A 17,318-nucleotide genomic window follows, 5' to 3' on the forward strand; every position below is an offset into this window, starting at 1 on the left:
ATGCAAGTTTTTCAAGTTTCTCTGTGAAATCTACTCCGATTTTCCTCAGATTTTCTCCCAGGTGCTGGGGGCCACTTCTCGACGTTAAAATCTCCAACTTTCAGTGGTGGGGGGTCCCTCAGCGGGGGCTCAAGCTGCTTTTGGGGCCTGCGGAGCAGAGCTCACACGGAAAGGATACTCATCCGTGTGCCCCCTGGTGGCCAGTCTGGGTGTGGACCTTTTTAATGCGTCAACCGATGACAAGATGACAAAGAAGAAAACCCCCCACTCAACCCGCCAAGTCCTTGGCCATCCTGACAAAACCTGGACAGAAATCTTTCCCTCAGTCCCAGGGCAGGACCTTCTTCAAACCCTGTGCTTTTTCTGGCTTGAAAGACTCCAGGACTGAGGCACACAGAAGCCTGGCTGGTCACCCAGCAACAACAGTAGGAAGCAGCAGAGGACGTTGCACCGGTTTTTCCAATCCCCCTCCACCTCCCCCGCCTCTGACACCAAGAAGCAGTGACGTCAAGGTCGGGGAACACAGCTCGTTTGCAGGGGCAGTGTGGCTCTTTTCCAGGACACCTGGAAGTCTCTTTTCATCAACCCATGCATCCTATCTGTAGTCTACACAGGCTTCAGTCTTCCTCTTTCTTTGCCTCTACAATCCTCTCCTCCTCTTCCTCAAATTGGGTCCCCGGCTCTTTTACGGGAGGTCCTTTCGCTCTTGGAGAGGCAGGCAATAGAACCAGTCCCTCCTTCAGACAGGGGCTCTGGGTACTATTCCAGCATTTTTGCGGTTCCCAAGAACAACCAGGCTGACCTGACGGTTGCCCTGGGCCTGTCATTTCTAAATCTGTCTTTACCGCTAGAACGCTTCAAGATGACTACTCCTGCGCACATAGCTGAGTCTCTGTGTGCAGGGGACTGGATGTGTTCCCTGGACCTCAAGGATGTGTACCTGCATGCACCCATATAACAATTGCATCGGAAGTTTCTGAGGTTCACAATCATGTCATATAATTTTCAGTACAAGGTGCTGCCCTTCGGCCTGAACTCTGCCCCTCGTGTCTTCACTAAGTTGATGAATGCAATGGCGGGCTTGGAGGGCTATCATCTGTACCCTTATTTGGATGACTGGCTGGTGAGGGCGGGGTTGCGTGATGGGTTGTTGCACTCCTGCCAGAGATTGGCAGATATCCTTCATCGACTGGGGTTCTTCCTCAACCTGAGGAATACACGTTGGAGCACTACTGTTCAGCAGGTGTTTCATACGCCTGAGAGGCTCCTGTCCCTCTGCAAGGCGGTTGGGCACTTTCTGGCCAACCTGACCACCTAGTATGGTGGTTCGAGCACATTCTGGGCCTGATGGACACCTGCATGCTCACTGTACAACATGCTCGCCTCAAGATGAGGTGCCTCCAGCTCCACCTGGCGGCCAATTTGGATCAGGAGATTGGGTCTCAGTCGGACAGGATCCCAATGCAACTGCTCCTTCTGCCCGATCTTCGCTGGTGGATGATGGCTGGCAATGTTTCAGTTTCAGTGGGAGCCCCCTTCACCCGACCGGAGCCTACCCTGGTGGTGACGATGACCTCCTCTCTTTCGGGCTTGGGGGCTACTCTGAAGGGCTACTCGATTCATGGTACATGGTCCAGGACAGAAGCCCTCCTGCATATCAATCTGCTCGAGCTCAGGCAGTGGGCCTGGCCCTCAGGGCGTTTTTTCCCCTCATCAGGGACATGTCTGTTGTGGTCAGGATGGACAATTTTACTACAATGTTTTACCTGAACAAGCAGGGTGGCACCCGTTCCCCCCTCCTCTGCATGGAGGCGGTATTGATTTGGGAATGGGCCCTGATGGGGGGAGTTTGGATTTCAGCAGTCCACCTCCCAGGGGACAGGTTTCAGCAAGGAGACATGAAACACTGAGTGTATACACCAATGTGCAGGTATGTCAAGGCGTACTGCCACTGCGTTCAATATGCAGAGCACCGAGTAGGGACCAACATAGCAGGGTAGTAACTTTCATTTGCCCGGAATATGCAGATTCTTGGTAGACAACCAAACCCTCATGACGACTTGAGATACTGGGGCAGGAGTACGGTGTTGGTTGGCATATTATTTGGAACGTGATTCTGCCCATTCTAAATGTTACTTAACATCCTTGTGTAGAACCTTAATGTTCCGGTTACAGGCTTGAGCCACATGATTCTCGGGTGATAAAAAGGGTCCAAAGGAACCAATCTATGATGTTGTCCATACAGGGCATAAAAGGGTGACAAACTGATCAAGGAATGCACAGAGTTGCTATAAGCAAACTCAGTGGCGGATAACATAGAGAGCCAGTTGTCCTGAAATTACAAACCTAAGCAGCAGAGATATTGCTCCAGCGTAGCGTTTAGCCTTTTGGTCTGTCCATCGTTCTGCGGGTTGTAGGCACTGGAGTACCGATCATCTATATCAAAAAAGGATGTCAACGCTTTCCAGAAATGAGAGGTGAATTGAGAGCCTCTGCCAGAAACGATGATAGAAGGTAGGCCGAAGAAGCGGAACACCTATTTAAGGTCCAGATCTGCTAATATAGGAGCAGTAGGGATACCCTAAAAAGGGACAAAGAGAGCCATCTTTGTGAAGTAATTGATTACCACCCATATAGTATCGTGGTTTTGGTCACTCAGAAGTTCCACAATAAAGTCCATTGGAATAATATACCAGGGTTTATGAGGTACTGGAAGTGGTCGAAGCAGTCCCGGCGTCCACCTCGTCCAGTGCGGAAGGATTCCAAATGACCCAGTCTTGGAACTTTCCTCTGAGGGTGGCCAGTGGAGTACAAACACAAGCCACCTGGTGTGGCAACAGGAGTAGAGAGGTATCTTTCAGAGAAGGGGTCAGATCATCCAAACGTGAGAGAGTGTCTGCCTTGGTATGAGTGGCTTCCGGTCATAGGATATGACAAAGTCGAACAAGAAGAAGGAATGCCAACGAGCCTGTATAGCAGTTGCGCATTTCAGGCACTTGAGGGGGGGAGATTACGGTGGTCAGTATAAACAGAGACGGAATGACAAGATCCCATTAAGTGATGCTGCCATTCTGTGAAAGCCTCCTTGATGACTATCAATTCCGATTCAGTCACAGTGTAGTTATGTTCAACAGAGGTTAGCTTGCGGGTAAAATAGGCCTCTGGATGGATTCTACCTGTACCCGGACAGTTCTGGGACAAAACTGCCACCAAGGCAATGCTAGAGGCATCTGCTTCCACCTGAAACGGTTTAAGGGGGTCAGGATGCTGCAGTAACGGAGCAGTAGTGAATGCCCGTTTTAGTGTATCGAACGCCTTTTGTTCAGCTGAGTCCCATTGGAATGGGATCCTTGGACTAGTGAGATTGGTCTAAGGGGCGGCTAAGGAGGAAAACAAATGCACAAATCTCCTGTAAAAGTTGGCAAAACCAAGAAACAATTGAAATGCCTTCAAGAAAGTTGGGATGGAACTTTCCAACACTGATTTCACCTTGGAGTGGTTCATTTGAACTCCTTTATTAGTTATATCATAGCCAAGCAACTCAACCTCTGCCATGTTAAAGACGCATTTCTCAGCTTTAATAAAGAGGTGCTGTTCAGTCGTTGCAGAATAGACTGGATGTGTACTACATGGTGGTCAGAAAAATCCAAATAAATCAGGATATCTTCCAAATATACTATGAGGTACTGACCCATCATGTCTTGGAAGATATTGTTCATAAATTATTGGAACGTAGCAGGAGCGTTGCAAAGCCGAAAAGCATGACAGAATACTCAAACAAACAGTATCTTGTTTTGAAGGCAGTTTTGCACTCATCCTGTCTCAAATGTGGACCAGATTTTAGCCCCCCCCCCCTTAAGTCCAACTTAGTGAAAATCATTGTTGAGCCCAATTGATCCAGTAAAACGGAGAGGAGTGGCAGAGGAAACTGTTTTTTCACAATGATGGCATTTAGAGCTCTGTAGTCGATGCAAGGCCTCAAGTCACCCTCATTTTTCGATACGAAGAACAACGGTGAAGCCGCCAGTGGTTTAGAGGGCCGAATAAAGCCATTAGTCAAGGACTTATCCAGATACTCCTTCAAGACTCGGTCTTCCTTGACTGTGAGGGAATAGACACGACCACTGGGTATCTTGGACCCTGGAACTAGGTCTTTAGGGCAATTATAAGCCTGATGAGGAGGCAGTTGCTCTGCTTTCCCTTTGTCAAATATGCTTGTGAAGGCCATGCATTTAATAGAAATCCTGCTAAATGAAGATTTGGTTATAGCACCGACATAAAAGACAGAATCTAGCATAACCACATATGGAGAGATAGGCACACCGGTTTCTACTCCCGTACAATGGGTGTAGCAGATATTTGAGGTGAAGGTGACTTTTTTCCCTATCAATGAGTGGGTTGTGTGCCTTGAACCATGGTATACCTAAGAGTACTTTATACTGAGGATCTGAAATGAGATCAAAGAAAAGGCTTTTGTGATGCCCTGACTTGGTATACATTAAGATAGGCTTGATCTGTTCAGTCACTAGATCGTAAGCGAGGGTTGTCCCATCTAGTGCATTAACATCTTGGCTTGTGTTTTGGATATTATAGGGATATAAAGCTGCGTATGTGATGTCAATGTAATTCCCTGTGGCTCCTGAGTCTATAACTGCTTGAATCTGCCATGTGTTCCTTCAGAACAAACAGAAAGATACGGGCAAGTAAACGGGTGAAAGTTGAGCTGGAAATTGGGGGTCCAGGGGACAACCACTCGACCGAGGGATCCCTCTTACGGTCGAGTTTTAGTGTGTCCGTGCTTTGGTGCCGGTCGTTTGGGGCATATCTGCAAAAAGTGATTGGATGCACCACAATTCAAACATAAATTAGACCCTTGTTTGTGTTCCCTTTCTGCACTCGACATAGGACCTTGTACTGTACCTATTTGCCTGGGTTCTCCATCGGTAGGAGATATTCTTGGCATTTCAGGTTTACAAGTCGTAGGTAATGGCGTTCTCTTTTCTCCCCTTCTCTCGGCCTTTCTAGCATCGATCTGCAATACTAGATCAAGCAATTCAGGAAACCCCACAGGAACCAGCGGGACAGTGGCAAGAACGTCTTTCAACTCCTCTGAAAAGCCTATGTAAAAATGGCAGCCTTCTTTCCTTCCGGCCTCCCCGTCTCTGCAGCTAACTTGTTAAACCGTGTCAGGTAAGTACGTAAAGGAGCAGTGCCCTGCTTTAGGCCGAGATACTCGAGATTTGTAGCCTGTGTCTGGTACCCTGTATCGAAAATCCGGCTCATGGCATTGATAAGGGCATCACAGTCATACATAAGATGACTGCTAGATTCCAGCAAAGGGTTGGCCCAGGCTGCCGCAGTACCCCTAAGATGAGAAAGAACAAAAGCAGCCTTGGTGGTGGAGTCTGGGTACGATGCGGGGCGACACAGAAAGTGCAACCTTCACTGATTGATAAAAGTCTGGTAAGATTTGGGATCCCGCAGGAACCTCTGTGGAGGAGCCAATAGGAACTGGGAAGACATGAGAACCGGTACAGGGTTTGTACATGGACCAGATATGCAGGTGCAGCTCCTCCTGCATATTCCGCTCCCTGAACAAGGGGGGGGGACACCGTGTCACGTAAAGAATCAATTCCCAGGCGGATAGCCGAGCGTGCAGAAGTCATGTAATTCCGCAAGTCCGCTATTAATTGTAGCAGAGAGGCAAGCGTGTCAGCGGTGTCCATGGCTTCTAATTCTGTCATGTACTTACATGGCAGAGGACAAGTACTGTCATGTACTCACGAGGCAGCGGGCAAGTATCCCTTACAGTTTTGTGTAGTGTGACCGAAATTCTGACCGAACAACTTTGTGAACCCTCACACTGAGGGTCTCTTGAAACGAGGGTGACCGTTCCTATGAAACACTGCCCTGTCTGTTTCTATTGGACAGACAATGATGAGATACACATGGGAGAGCAAATACCACCAGGTACATGCCAGGCTGTGGGACAAAAGAGCAGACAGTGTTATTCTGAATGAAGGTACACTGAATAAGACACTAAGAGGACTAACCTGGGGAATTTTCGTCAAGGGTTTGAATATAATGCAGAATTACGTCTGGTGGAAGAGCTCAGTATCTAGTTCGGGAAGATATGAAAGGTAGATGTGAAGGGCGGAATTAAGGGGTGCGATGATGATATGAGGAACAGGACTTACCCTGGTTGGCTCGATGAGAAGACCAGAAGCTTAGGGTTGTAAGTGAAGCCTAGAATAAGCAAGCTTTACAGGATTAGCATTGATTTGCCCCCGGGCGAAACAAGGATGCACTCACGACCAATGGAGACACATTTTGCGTGATTACTGCATAGCGTTCATGGAAGTCCAATGCAAAATGTAACTCCAGACACCTCACTAAATAAATCCAATACTTGGCAATCCCCTGTTGGTATAGCGCCAAGTGAACAGGTTCCAGGAGTAGAACAAAATAGTGGAAAATCCAATCTCAATCCATAAAACAAGGCGTAGATCTCACAACAAGCAGGCAGAAGAAACGCAGGCTTAAAGGGTAATCCAAAGGTAGTCCAGTAACACAGAAGCGGGTTCAAGTAAATTCAGAACAGTAACGTGTAATAGATATCCAAAGAGAATAGTCAGGAACGAAGCCAGTGTCCAACAAGGAAGTCAACAGGATACAAGGAAACAATGTAGATTACCCCTGCTATCTGCGCAGGGAGTATTAATTCTATTAAAGACTAGGAGGCGAGCATTATGCTTCATCTTCCTTTATTTCTACTCTTCAGCAGTTCAACAAACATGTACAACAAAATCCTGAAAAGTGTCTTAAAACAAACAACTTTTTTTTTTTTTTTTTTTCATCAAAACTACAAAATCCATGATCCTCTGTAGTCCATGCACCCTCCACCAGTCACAATCCACTTCCTGTGCCTGGACTCCTCCTCTGCTTTTACTCGCTCTGAAAGTCTCTAACTGATCCTTGACAACTGTGCGAAGGCTCTCTTGGACTTTTAACTTAATCGCTGCAAATGCTCTGGGCTCCTGACTCTCTCTGCTCTGTCTTCACCATCAGTTATTCTTCTGATCCTCTCCTATGAAAAAGAGCAACAAAAGATTATGATAGGGTGGTGCCAACGTCTCGTACTGATACATAATAAATCATCGCCATTGTATACTTAGTACCAGACTCGGGTGGGAATTTAATGCTCGCCTCCTAGTCTTTAATAGAATTAATACTCCCTGCGCAGATAGCAGGGGTAATCTACATTCTATGACAAGACTGGAGGCGAGCATTATGCTTGTTCAAAGCTTACCCAACACCATATTTGCTAAACTTTCCGCTGGCTTAAAATAAAATTCTTTAAACGTCCTCTCGCTTGACCAATCTGCTGCCAGCATTATCTCACTCAAAGGCACTCCTGCTCTCACGGCGGACGAGGCCATGGCCCCCCTCACCGAATGAGCTCCATACGTGCTCACATTCAAACCTGCTGCATGCATAACCTCCTTGACCCATCTTGCGATGGTAGCCGATGCAACTGCGTGATAGGGCTTCCTGCGCGCTATTAATAACTGAGTATTATTCGCTGCTCTATGCTCTGCCGTTCTATTCTCGTACTCCTTAATGCATCGTGCCACGCACCATTTCGAATTACTCGGGAAATACGGATAATGTACCGTAGACGTCCCTGTCTTGGTCCTTCTGACTATGGAGAATGTAACTCCCTCCGGCCCGAAGGATCGTCTGTTAACTTCTAGTGCTCTCACGTCCGATACTCTTTTGCAGGAGATCAAGCATAGCAGCATCGCTAGCTTTCCAGATAATTGCTTAAGCGAGAGATATTTATTGGTCGGCCAACTCGCTAGAAGACGCAGTACTGTAGACACCTCCCATGTCGTGGTATACCTGGGTTCCGGTGGCGCTTTGAATCTAGCTCCTCTGATGAGCCTCACCACCGCCGGATGTTCCCCTGCCGGGACGCCCTCTCATGGCATGTGACCCGCAGAAATCGCCGATCTGTACACTCCTATAGTACGGAAAGCTCTCCCGCTCTGTAATAAGTTCGCTAGAAAGTTCAGAATCTCCACTACAGGTGCTGAAACGGGATGAACACCTCTGTTCTTGCACCAGCTTGTCCATTTTGCCCAAGCTGAGTCATAGCTCCTCCTAGTGGATGGGGCCCAGGATTCCGCGATAAGCTGCGCAGCCTGCGCCGAAATTCCTGGCAAGGCCCACCGTTTCCCGATATCCTGCACGCGACTAGCGGGAGTGTCCCTCTCGCTCTCAGAGGATGACACGACCCAGCTGGGTCCATGAGTAGTCGCTCCTCGTCGGGGAGGACTCTCGGAATGTCCGACACTAGTTCCATTAAGGTGGGGAACCACACCTGAGACTTCCATAATGGTGCTACTAATACCAATTCTGCTTTCTCCCTCCGACATTTCGCCAATACTCTGCTCAACATCGCGAAGGGGGGAAAAGCGTAATGCGGACCTCCTATCCACTCTTGTAGGAACGCGTCTGTCCCCAGCGCTCCCGGATCCAGCCTCCAGCTGAAAAATTTGCTCCTCTGCGTATTGAGCCGGGAAGCAAACAGGTCTACTTGTAATGGTCCCCATCTCGTGTCCAGTCTCTGAAACACTGCTGGATCCAGTCTCCAATCGCTGGAATCCGTCAGGTACCGAGAGTTCCAATCTGCTACTACGTTCAGTGTTCCTGGCAGGTACTCTGCTGTCACCGACGTCCCTGATTGTAGGCAGAAATGCCACAGGTCCTTCGCTAACTCTGCGAGCATCTTGGATCTCGTACCTCCCAAATGGTTGATGTAGCGCACTGCTGATATGTTGTCCATCTTCAGCAGGACACAAGATTTCACTCTTTCTTTCGTAAAGGCTTTGATCGCGAATGATCCTGCCAGGAGCTCTAGGCAGTTTATGTGTAGACGAAGCTCCTCTTCGCTCCACTTGCCTCCGGTCTGTAAAGACCCACATCTGGCTCCCCAGCCTTTCCGACTGGCATCTGATTCTATTATCAAATCCGGTCTGTCTCCGAATATGGCTCGCCCATTCCAAGCGTCCATATTCTTTAACCACCATTCTAGTTCTGTAATCGAGTCCTGATCCAGCGGCACTTGTTGATGGTACCTCAGACCTAGCTGCAGATGCTTTATTTTCAATCTCTGCAGTGCACGGTAGTGCAGTGGCCCCGGAAAAATGGCCTGGATAGATGCTGCTAGAAGCCCAACTATTCTCGCTAATGTCCTGAGGGATACTTGTTGCTTCTCTAAGCATACTCTGATCTCTCTCTTGATGTCTCTCATCTTCCGAGCTGGAAGCTCTAAGGTCGCCTTCTTGGTGTCTAGAATGAATCCCAGGAAGTCTAACCTCTGTGCTGGTACGGTATCTGACTTTTCCGTGTTCACTAGAAATCCTAGTGAGGTCAGAAGGTCCTGCACCCATCTCGTTTGGTATACTAATACCTCCCGGTCTTCTGCCAGCAGCAGGAGATCGTCCAGGTAAATAATAAGCCTTATTCCTTTCTCCCTGATCGCTGCCGATACTGGCTTCATTAGCTTTGTAAATGCCCATGGTGCCGAAGCAAGACCGAATGGCATCGATTTGAATTGCCAGAAACGACTTCGCCAGCGAAAAGCTAGAAATGGTCTGTACTCCTCTAGAACGGGTACCGTGAGGTAAGCGTCCCTTAGATCTAGACACGTAAACCAATCTCCTTCTCTTAGGGAGTCTCTGAGCTGATGGACGCCTTCCATCTTGAAGTGCCGATATATGATCCAGCCATTCAGCTCCTTGAGATTTATCACCGGGCGTACTTTCTCCTTCCTGTGCACTAGGGCTCACAAACTTCGGGGCTGTCTCGCATTTCTCTATCGCCTGCTTGGTCACTAGCTGCGCTATCTCGCTGTCTAGCCATGCTTGTTCCGCTTGCGCTAATCTCTGGCTCCGCGGTTCGTATCGCTGCACTGGGGTCTCTATAAAATCTAGATGCAGACCGCTGACGGTCTGCAGTATCCAGGAATCGCTTGAAAGCTTGCGCCAATTCTCTAAATATCTGCGCGTCCTCCCCCCTACTGGGGGATACATAATCGCTCTCACCTGGCGTAAATCCTTGACCTCTTCCCGATCCTCTGGACCTTCGGCCTCTTGGGAATCTCCCCCTGGATGGGAAAAAGGTGTCTTGGCTCTTGTTCTCCCAGTATTGTGCCCTGGTGTTCTGAGGTCTTCTCCCTCCTTGGTAGCGACCGGCAGCGCGACCTCTGTAGCGGCCGGTCCCTCCAAAAACTCTGCTGGGGAATATCTTGCGAATAGATGCTTGGGCCTTCTCTAGTGATGCGAATGTTCCTACGAACCGGCCCATCTCCTTCCCGAAGGTCTCTCCGAATAGGAGGCCTTGTGCGCCTTCCCCTGCTTCATATGACGATAAGTCGCTCAATTTTGAGTCTATCTTGAGCAATAGGCCCTTCCTTCTCTCTGCCGCGATGGCACAATTCGCGTTCCCAAGCAGGCAGACGGCTCTCTGAGCCCACCCTGCGAGGGCTTCCGGATCAACCTCTTCACCCGTGTCCTTCGCCCTCTCTGCGAGGTCCATGATTTTTGCGAGCGGACCAGCTAAATCTAGTAACTTCTCCTGACAGGACTTCCAGGATCTATTAATCCCCTTCCGGGGATCCTTACTGGCCTTGGCTACAAAAGTCAGCATTTTTGGGTCGAGCTCCGGTGCTTCCGCCACCTTTCCTGGCAAATCTGGGCGCGGGCACTCTGCCCGTAGGCGCTGTCTCACTTCCTTGTCTAGTGGCTTGCGTAATCTTGCCGCCATATACTGGGTCACTCGGGGGGATGGTTGCCACTCGGTGGACCTCGGATTATGAATGCTGTCTGGGTCGAACATATCCTCCTCGTTTTCTACGAGGTGTTTCTCCTTCCTCGCTTTCTTGCCCCCACTGGGTCTAGGCCAGTCATCTTCCTCGCCTTCTTCATCTCCTAAAGAGCCTTGCTCATCTACTAGCTCTTCCTCCGAGCTAAGGTCCTCTCCCATATTGTCTTCCCCTGGAGCGGGGGTCGTGAGGTTCGGCACTGCCTGCTTTTGTAGGTACGCTTCTTTAAGCTTAGCAAAAGCGTCAGGCACCTCCGAGGCCTTTTCTATTGCCTCCTCATATGAGCCCCGGGGGTCGTCAGAGGATTTTCTCTTTAGGGCTTGTTTACTCCCCTTCTGCCCTTCATTCAAGGGTTCTGTGGGCGTGCGTTTATCCGCTTTGGTGCTGGTCTTTGGCTGGGAGAGTATAGCCTCTAACGTCTCCAGCCTCTCTTGTAGGGGTCTCACCCCTTCCGCCACTGCATCTATAAGAGAGCTACCCAGCACTTGCTTGAAGCTGGCAGCGAGGTCCTGGGATTGCTCCTCCTCACTCCACTCAAAGTCTGACATGTTCCTTTGTGCTGTGTGCCTAAAATACCTGGGACAGGTGTCTTAGCACGCCCACTCTCTCTTATGATGTTATTGTTTTTTTTTTTTTTTTTTTATATATGTGGCTGCACCTTTGTCTTTTTTCAGCCCTCCGGCCTCCAATCCACTTTCAACTCTCCAACTGCCTCTTGGCAGCGTAGGGCTCCAATGCCCGAGTCTTCCAGCTCTTGCTGTTAAGTTCTATACACGGTGCTGAGGTCCGTGTCCCAGCTGATCGAGCTGCGCGCGATCGTCTGTTCGCTAGACTCCTTTCTCATACTAGTTGGAGTCGGGAGGAAAAACTCCGTGTCCACGAACGCTGGCGAAGGTAATAAGCCTTCGCCGCTTCGCGATGACGCTACGCGCCTCAGCGCGTGTAGGCTCCGCCCACCCGCGGGTGGGGGCTATGTTGTTGGAGCGAGCCGCTCCGCGCTTCACGCGCTAGCTCCGCCCACCCGCGGGTGGGGGATATGCTGATGAGGCGATCCGCCTCACGCTTTGCGCTCTGACTCCGTGCGCGACCTGCCTATTGCTCGTGAGGCTGACCGAGCCCCTGAAGTGTCGGGTATACGGCACGGGGCCGTCAGCCTCACGGCGGTCCCTATAGATCAAGGGAATTCCCTGGGGCCCCGCCGATACCCACTCGGCGACTGCTCCTGTATTAGGGAGAATTTCAAGCTTGACGCGTTCGCGCGTAGTGTGACATTTGCGGTGAAAACGTCTCTAAACTAATTATCTCACGTTCCCCTTGCAAACCACACTCAACATCTGATCTTTCCATCTACAGTTCCTCTCTTCAGTCAGCCCATATATCCACAGACATTCGGAGAGGAAAGGAAATAGTACTTATCTGCTTGAAGAGCAGTAAAAGAAGAGGAGGAGTCCAGGCACAGGAAGTGGATTGTGACTGGTGGAGGGTGCATGGACTACAGAGGATCATGGATTTTGTAGTTTTGATGAAAAAAAAAAAAGTTGTTAGTTTTAAGACACTTTTCAGGATTTTGTTGTACATGTTTGTTGAACTGCTGAAGAGTAGAAATAAAGGAAGATGAAGCATAATGCTCGCCTCCAGTCTTGTCATAGAAGGAGAAACCGCAAGTGTACTAACTTTAATTAGGAGCACCAGCGTTTAGTAGCGTCCTTCCCCTTTTAACAATCACAGCGATATGCATTGACGTACCGCGGTGCGTCCGGTTACCTGGACAACGGGGACGCAAACGATGCAGACGTAATCTGGCAGAGCGTTTCCGGTATTGGCGGAGCTGCCATAGCAAGCACCAGGAACGTAGGAGAGAGGGCACAGAAAACTATGCTGTTTGTGCAGCGATTAACGTTCACTCCTATGAAGTGTGACAGCCAGGGTCAGACTGGGACAAGAAATAGGCCCAGACACCCAAAAACAAGTGTCCCACACCTTGCCTCAAAAAAGTGGGCCACCCATCGCCACAAAGAAAGTGGCCCTCAAGCCATCATCCGTGAATCGCGTCAATTCACAACTTTACAGAAAATGCTATCCTAAAAACTCACACCTCGATAAATTGCCCTTTGCAACTGTGAGGCACTTTGTATGCTCCAGTCCGGCTGCCTTATTGCAAACACCAGAGCTTCTGTCTGGGGCAGCAGGAATTTCCATTTTCAAATTAGACAAAACGCTGCCTCCATTCTGTGGGCAGGCTGATTCACAAAAGGGAATCTGCCATTGCGAAATGGTTTAGTGGGTGCAGATTCGCTTTTCTGAACCTTCCCACCTCTCCAATGTGGAGCCTAAGAGCTGACCATCTGCAACCTACCGGAAACTCACCCGGCTTCCCAGATGCCGACCTGCACCATCATTAAAAGTTAGTATAAAGTGAATAGTAAGGATGTGAAATTAACTATAGTACTCGGTCGGACGACATCTCAAGCTAGTCGTGTTTATCCCCATTGAATGCTGGGACTTGTAGTTTCGTTTTTGCCATTTTGGGTATGGACGACGACATCCCAGCATGCAAGGATACCAGGCCTGGCTCGAGGTGTGGCGCGTGACAGTGGGAGATGGTGGCTGTTATTTTGTTATGGCTACCATAATATATTATGGAGAATTATATGACGTGATATCTGCCATGTCATGGCCTCTTTGTGTTTGCACACTATGGACATAATTTTTCCACCAATGCAATGCACCCAAGTGATCCGTAGTCTATGTTCTCTATCATAATAGCAAACCTAATAAAATGTATGCTTAAGAAGGGAATTCTTAAATAGTTCCCCTGATGAACACACTCAAATAGGGCACTCTACATTGATAGGCTACCAAGCTACTGCGTTTCAGTGCAGCTGTTAGTATTTGAATATAACACATCTGTGCCCCTGGCTCAATTAGCATTGGCTCTGATTTATTGCGTCCAGACTAGTTATTAGTTCCTGCGCTGGCTGGTGGCTCTGCTGCTGGCACTTTTCCCGCTGCTCCTTTGTCCTGGCGGTAGCAGGTTGCGTGAGCCAGGAATGGGCTGCTGGGTCGTCAGATTACTACCCCAATGCAGGTGACCACAGGTTGTCTAAAGGGGGGGGGGAGGAGAGAGAGAGAGAGAGAGAGAGAGAGAGAGAGAGAGAGAGAGAGAGAGAGAGAGAGAGAGAGAGAGAGAGAGAGAGAGAGAGAGAGAGAGAGAGAGAGAGAGAGAGAGAGAGAGAGAGAGAGAGAGAGAGAGAGAGAGAGAGAGAGAGAGAGAGAGAGAGAGAGAGAGAGAGAGAGAGAGAGAGAGAGAGAGAGAGAGAGAGAGAGAGAGAGAGAGAGAGAGAGAGAGAGAGAGAGAGAGAGAGACCACCCTGTTGAACAGAAGCACCCTGTGCACTTGGAAGTACGTTGCTTAGACACGTTCTGCCCCTCCCACTCATCCTATTTTTCTATGGCCCTCTAACAAGACTGCACCCTCGCATGATAAGCAGAGTAATAGGAAGTTGAGGGATTGCATGCAACCTTCCTTAGCACATTCAATTGATGTTGAGAGTGGGGCAATTTATAGACTGTGGTCCATAACTACTGGTAAAAGACTCTGATAATGTCCTCAGCTTGTGCAGAGCGCTGACAGACAGTAATCTCATCATACGTTCTAAAGGTGAGAGGCAGGGTGGGAGCAGAGGTAGGGGGTGATAGCACACCTTCCACGTCATATGCAAGACCCCCACCCCAATAGATCCAAAAACCTAGGATTTACTTAAGTGGGCGGCCATGATACAGGGGTCACTCACCATCTCTGCCTAGCACCTAGAAATCCAGGCTCGGACACAACTCTGTCCCAACCTCAAGGTGCTACATTGCAAGCAGGTGGGGGGGAATGAGTCTTACCTGTAGGGCCCGTCGCCGTTCATGTAGCTCTGCGCCTGTGCCAGGCCTGGGGGGGGGGAGTACTGCAGGCTGGAGAGCTTGTAGCAGTGGTGGTACTGCTGCTGGGAACCTGCCAGCCAGCGGCAGCGGGTTGCCCTGCATGTCTTGAGCGCTGCCTTGCTCTTGCGGCGCGGCTTCACTTGTACTTGTAGTCGGGAAGTCCTTCATGTGCGTGACCCGCAGGCGGTTGGCCTTGTCGATGAAGGGCCGCTTCTCGGTGTCCGACAGCAGCTTCTGCTCGGCGCCCAGCCCAGGCGCTTGCTGGTCTCAGAGTTGTGCATTTTGGGGTTCTCCTGGTCTGGGCCATCTTGCGCCGCTGGCTGCTCGACCACACGATGAAGGCGTTCATGGTCCGCTTCCGCTTCACCTTCCATGGGGTCAGTGGCGGGCTCGGGGGCCGGGCGGCTGCTTTTCCGGACCCAGGCCCAGCCCCAGCCCTGACGGGTGCCTTGGTGCTGCTTCTGCTGTGGGGACATCTGAAGCTTCAGGGGGGGCCTGTTGCTGCTCTATTGAGTAAATAACCCCCTGCCAAAGGAGAGTGTCCTCCCACCAACTTTCTGCAGCCGCCTTGTGCTCAAAAGGTTGGTCCCAGTGCCACAAACACAAAGCGGGGAGGAGCCTGCCTGGAGGCAGGAAGAAGCAATTTGCAACTTGTTGCAGATGCTCATGGGCCCGCCCGGGACTCATGTTAATATATAGTAACACGTGGTGTCCCAGCAGTTGATGCGCCTGCTGCAGCAGGCACTCTGAAGCTCTGAGCATGGTGGAGATGAGATTAATGTAAATTACGTTACTTAAAGTAATTAAACCCTTCCTTACCAAAAACGGCCAAGGTGTGGGCTTCACGAACCGGCCCCCAGGGCCTCGCCCACCTTAACTTAATTTCGGCTAGGCCACGGGCCGAATGGCCGATGGGCCAATCCAACCCTGGTGACAGCCTGGTTCCTGACAAGATGAGGCTTCAAAGTTTCAATTTTCAGATGACAACTGAGACATCATTCAGCAGGCCAGGAGGCACTCGACTCGTTCCCAGTATAAGAGTAAATGGACTAGGTTCTGCCATTGGCCTTATGACAAGGGTCTAGATCCTGTTATCTGTCATCTGGCTTTAGGGACTCTTTAAACAGGCTGTGTGAGTAGGGAGCCCGGTCTAGGGGTTGGAGCCCCCTTCAAGAATGAGGGAAACGACACAGGGACCACCCAGAAGCTTAGGGTTTTCATTGTTTCATTTTGTGCATATGTTTATAATAAAAACAGAAACCTTATTTGATTTGTCGTGTGACTCATTGAAAACCTTGTCTCTCTCTTTCTCTCTTCTCCACAATCCATCTCCTAGTGTTATCTCTCTTTCTCCTCTTGTGTTCCCTCTCCGGCTCTCTCCTGATCTCTCTCCTCTATACTCTCCATCTCCTGGTCTTATACCTCTCTCTTACTTCTTCTGTCTCCACTGTCCTGCTCCCTCCTGATCTTATCCATTCCCCTCCAGATATCACTCCCCTACACAATACCCAGGCCCCTATTCTCCTCCTCCCTCCTGCCTCTCACTACCCTCTTCTCTTTCTCTTCTGCTCTCTCTTTCTCTCCCTCCTACTCTCAACCCACCCATCTGCTTGCCCTCCGAAATTACCTTCAGTCACTCTTGTGAAAAACCAACTTGGCAATTGATACCAACCTCTTATTCCTACCGCTTTACTTTCACTTTCTCCAAACACTGCAAACGTCTCCTCCAAGTCTCCCTCCACCTGCTGCACCCTCCTTTCTGGTCTTGTTCTTTCTCCAGCCCCTCCGACTTGACCGAATCACCTCTCACTGATAACGGACTTTGCTGTCATGTAATAGCCCTCACCTTCCGGCCCAGATATTTCGCTCTGCTTGCATCAGGTATCCCAGTGAGCTGATTCCCTGGTCCATTATCCGTATGAGCTAATCCCAAATACTTCAATTTCCTCTGCTTGAGGGCTGGAAAGTCTTTATAAGGGTCTTTAACCCCGCCCTCATTTCAGTTTGCATTGCATTGCTTTCCAGTCTGCTATACAGTCTCTGGCAGTCTGCACTGTCTGTTGTCACCCTGGCTCAAGCAAGTTATTGTCCACAAAGGCTTTAGGGAAGGGTTCTCTCATCTCCCCTAGGGATGTGTCGTTCTCTGCTGGTTCCAGCTCCACTGCTGATTCTCCCCTGCTCCCCTGTAGCGTGCCTGGGTAGTCTGTAGTGGGTGTTTGGTCTCCAATTCCACATCTGAATGGGGACACCTAGTCCATTTCTATTTGGATATCCAGGTTGTTCCTCCTCTTCCAGGCTGGGTGTTGTCTTTTGGGTCGAGGTGCATTGTGGTATTTGTAGTATTCTGGAAGCGCCTGCCTCCCGTGAACTAGTATCCATCCCGGGAGTCTGAGGAGTCCGGTGCATGCTGCCCAATGTAGTTTCTTTGTACCCACCCAAAAGAATAGAAAACGAGATGTACATAGGCACAACCACCAAGGGGGTTAAGGGTGCCCTGTCC

Source organism: Ambystoma mexicanum, chromosome 11 (assembly GCF_040938575.1).
Source record: "Ambystoma mexicanum isolate Mex_15411 chromosome 11, UKY_AmexF1_1, whole genome shotgun sequence".
Lineage (NCBI taxonomy): Eukaryota > Metazoa > Chordata > Amphibia > Caudata > Ambystomatidae > Ambystoma > Ambystoma mexicanum.